At 36.9% G+C, this 4965-nt stretch overlaps 1 pseudogene; it reads left to right on the forward strand.

Moving 5' to 3' along the window:
- The first annotated feature begins 1223 nt into the window (after positions 1–1223).
- On the forward strand, positions 1224–3263 carry LOC129720065 (uncharacterized; annotated as a pseudogene).
- Positions 3264–4965: the final 1702 nt, after the last annotated feature.

Here is a 4965-nt window from a genome sequence, read left to right on the forward strand (position 1 = left end):
CCTAATCCTAATAAAAAAATTTCATTGAATGATAAAGAAAGGCAATGTTTTCAGAGAATGAAAAGCCTGCTTTCGTCATCTGATGTACTCATTTACCCAGACTATAATCAAGCTTTCATTCTGACAACAGACGCTTCCGATTTTGCAATTTGTGCAGTTCTGTCACAAGGAGAATTAGGGAAAGACAAACCTATTCACTTTGCCTCTAGAACACTTTCAAAAACCGAAGAAGGATATTCAGTACCATTAAAAAATTGTTTCCCATTTCTTGGGCATTGCAAACGTTTAGAAACTATCTCTATGGATCGAAATTTCAAATCTTAACCGATCATCAGCCACTAACGTTCGCTTTATCTCCAAGAAACACGAACGCCAAGCTAAAGCGCTGGAAGGCATATTTGGAAGAGCACGACTACAAGATCGTGTATAAACCGGGGAAGACTAATGTAGTTGCGGACGCACTCAGCAGAATTGTTTGTTCAATGACGGGAACACAACACTCCACAGACACTAGTGATGACTTCTGTATCGTTTCCACAGAAGCACCGCTTAACGTATTCAAACACCAAGTGATTATTAAAGAAGAACCAGACCAAATAGCAACAGAAGAGCCATTTCCAGGCTTTACTAGGATTACAGTACAAATTAACGAAATTAATGATTCTACTTTATTTCAGGCCCTGAAAACTCATTTCGATCCTACCAAGGTTAACAGATTGTTAATGTCTGAAAAAATAATGGGGAAAATCCAAGAAGTCTTCAAAGATAAATTTGGAAGCAGTAAGACGTTAAAAATTCGTTTCACCCAAAAGCTTTTACAGGACGTCAAAGAGCAAAATCTGCAATGGGACGTTATAAAAAACGAACATTTAAGTGCCCACAGAGGTGCAGATGAAAATAAACAACAAATTCTTAGGCAATTCTATTTTCCTAAAATTCAGCCAAAGATCAAAGAATTCATCGCAACCTGTCGCATTTGCCACGAATGCAAATATGATAGGAACCCTATCCATTTCCCTCTCCAAAAGACTCCTATTCCAACTGGACCATTCCAAATCGCCCATATAGATATTCTTTTCTTAGAGAACCTGCGTTTTCTTACATATATTGATAAATTTTCAAAATTTGCTCAGATCAAATTAATTGAATCTCGAGCTGCTATAGACCTAACCCCAGCAATAAAAGATATCCTTCTAAAATATCAACCACCAAAAGTCTTAGTTATGGATAACGAAAAATCTTTCATGACGGGAGAACTTGTGCATTTTTACAATACTTATGAGATCGAACCGTACGTTACAGCTACCGGTCGCAGTGAGATGAATGGAATCGTTGAAAGGTTGCATTCTACACTGTTAGAAATATATCGGATTCAAAAAGCAGAAAATCCTGAGAAGTCCGTGATCGATCTCGTAAATATTTCTATCCATAAATATAATTTAACTATCCATTCATGCACCAGGTTTACACCATACGAAATAATCCTACCATCGAACAGATCACAGACGATTGTTGAGACCGTTGACGTTGCAATTGACGACAACATAGACGCCTTTGAAAAACAAGACGAAGAGTCAAACACTGCAACAGATATAAATAAATTAAAATTGCGAAAGTCAACAAAAGTACTGTTACCACACCTGACGGTAGACGTATCCATAAAAACGATATAAAAATTAGAAAAGCCTAACTTTCTGTCTACCTTACAGACTATTACTCTTATTCATCACCCAAACATCGGAAACTAGACAAGACGCAAAAATCGAACTACGGGATTTGCGACATCAGCCAATTCTGGTATTTCACCATGTAGAAGGACGACTCAGACTGGACTACAAATATTACATCCACCATTTCAATCACACCATTATCAGAACGCAAATCAATAGCCTCCAAGACCAGTTTGAAAACTTTAGTCCAAATCAGTTTACAGATTTGATAATAGAAAAATTTAATGAAGTAAAATTTGCCTTGAAGAGTATAGACCCAGTTAGGAGATATAAACGTTGGGACAGTTTAGGAACTTTTTGGAAATATTTAGCAGGTAGCCCAGATGCCAATGATTTGCAAATTATAAATTCATCTATGAATAATCTTATCATCAATAATAACAAGAGGTAAAAATCAACCGCGAAATCAATTTACAATTAAAGGAGGCTATGTTTCAAACAAAAAAGGCAATTCAATTGTTCAATGAAGGATTTATCGAAATTTATTGTAAAAAAATTTTATTCCACCTTAACTACTTGTCTGAAAAACTCAACCAAATAATTGATACTATAATGTTAGCCAAATTAGGATTAGTTAACGAAAAAAATTTAAGTCCAAGAGAAATAGATATATTATTTACAGACTTAGCTAGAGAAAATATAACAGTTCACACTGCAGTAGAAGCCACCAACTTCGCGACGACAGTCGTAGCATCGAATAATATGGAGATCACACTTATCATCAGGGTGCCAAAGCTAGATCCCAGAACTTTCAGCAAAGTACGCTTGTTCCCAATCATACACGAAGATAAACAGATACATACACCTCATCCATTTTACTTAACACATGATGATGAAACTTATCAAATTGATTCAATCGAACCAACTATATTTTCCGTACACGAAATTCAACCGGATAATTCAACATGTATACCCAAGTTGTTGAGAGAAGAGCCTGTGACTTGCAATTATACTTCGAACCCTGTCGAAGAGGAAATCGTTTTTCTCGACGAAACACACATACTAGTAAACACTATTAGAAATTTTACACTATCATCAACCTGTGGAATTCCAAACAGAACTCTTTCAGGGTCATTTCTCATTTCTTTTAATAACTGCCGTTTATATATAAACGACGTTTTATACATTTCGAAGACTCGAACATTGCCAGGTAATCCAATCCAACTTCATTTAGACGGAGTTCATATCAAAAAGCAACGAGAGATACTTAATCTCAGTATGGAACACCTTCATAATCTTCAATTGGAGAATCGGAAGGAGTTGGAATTGCTCCGGTTAAATAGTACCAGTTTGCAGTTCCCTCATTGAAGTATCTTTGGAGGGATGGCAATCACGCCATTTATAATCGGTTTCGTATTTTTCTTGAGTTTTCTCGTCCACAGAAACAAAACTCTTCGAATCAACTTCAGTAATTCAACTCAAGGCCACAATCCAACAATAGAGTCCGGAATGACGCAGCAGCTAGCCGACCTTCAACCCAGGTTCAGAACATTGACAACCCAAGACGTGATTCGGATGGAACCGAATCTCTAAGGGGGGACGAATTAGCAACGAAGATTCATCCTGGAAAAAGGATGCACCCACACCACTCACCGTGCGAAGGCAACGAAACCACCGACGAGCACGGATGACCTGAATACGACGCAACACATGTTGCCAACGAGTAGACCGTCATCGGGCATCAGTGACCTAGTCACATCGCACCACATGCTGGCGATAGCATTCTGGGTGTTTACAAACATCGGGCGAACACGACAGCATGAAGTGAACTGTAGGTTTAGGGTAATATAATTTTGAGTAGAAATAAAGTGGCATTCGATATTTGACTACAGCAGTAAGAAGTCGTCTTTCCTTCAATAGTAAAGAAAGCTAACTCAAAAAAGCTCAAAAAGGAATTTATTTGACAATGGCATCCAAGCCAAATGAGCCATCGAGGTTTTTAAAGTTACAGAAGAGCATTGCGGGTATACACAAATCAATTTCCTTTCTTAAAAATTGCCTTAAGCACCATGTGACCCCTACTAGTCATAGGGTAAAGGTGAAGAGTCTTTTATCTCCCACCATCGTAAAACGCATGGAAAGAGAATATTTGAAAAGTAGTATCAAGTTTCTTTATAGTAAACTTAGCTCTATAACGTTGGAATGTTATTCACTTCATTTGAAACTAGATAAAGTTTTTCCTTTCGAATTTCAACATTTTTTGACAAAAGAAGAAGTAGCGGAAAAATGTGAGGGTGAACGAAAACGTAAATTAGGGATAAAAAAGGTAAATCAATTACTTCGACAGGGTAACAAAGGTAAAAAAGCGGCCAAAGTACACCTGACTACTTTGTGGTCAATAAGTCTTCGTACGATTTTTCACAACAACAACAGAATCTTCTAAATATGGGTCTCAATTACTCAGTTCCCGCGAAACCGAACATTGAACAATCGATCATTGACATTGAAACAGGTATCGATAGTTGCAAACTTTCTTCAACACAAGCTAGTGAGGTACGTCAATTTTTTTTAAATGTTGCCAAAACGATTCCACGCCAAAAAAGTTCACTTGATACAAAGGTCATTAAAGAGTTGCGCGACAAACAAGTTTTCTACTTAAAAGCAGACAAGGTTAATAAAACTGTCATCATGGACAAAACTGACTATGATGAACAGATGACCCAAAAATTGAAAACGGTCTATATTTTAAACTACGAACTAATCCACTTGCTGAGATAGTAAAACGAGTTGAGAACACAATTAAAGACTGCAAACCCACTTTGGGCGATACATTACAACATCTTCGAGTTTCTAATCCAGTTCTTCCAAGAATAAAAGGCTTACCAAAAATCCATAAACCAGGAAACGAAATGAGGGAAATTATTTCAGCTATAGGGGCTCCAACAGAAAAAATAGCAAAGTGGTTACTAAAAGAGTTTTAAGCTATGCCCAGTAAATTCCCAAGTCCCCCCCTTCTTATGTGAGTTATTCATGGTAAACATAGAAAACAAATTAGAAACCAATAACCTTTTACCAATCCGGTGGTGGAGATATGTGGATGATATTTTTTGTATTTTGAAAGAGACGGAACTTGAAGCGTTTTTTACATCTCTTAATAATATTCACAGAGATTTAAAATTCATGATTGAAAAGGAACAAAACAATAGTCTTCCCTTTCTAGAGGTTGTTGTTGTTAGAAAGTCTAAGGACTTAGAAATTGAGATTTTTAGGAAGCCCACGAACACAAAACGGGTAA

This window comes from Wyeomyia smithii, chromosome 2 (assembly GCF_029784165.1).
Source record: "Wyeomyia smithii strain HCP4-BCI-WySm-NY-G18 chromosome 2, ASM2978416v1, whole genome shotgun sequence".
Classification (NCBI taxonomy): Eukaryota; Metazoa; Arthropoda; class Insecta; order Diptera; family Culicidae; genus Wyeomyia; species Wyeomyia smithii.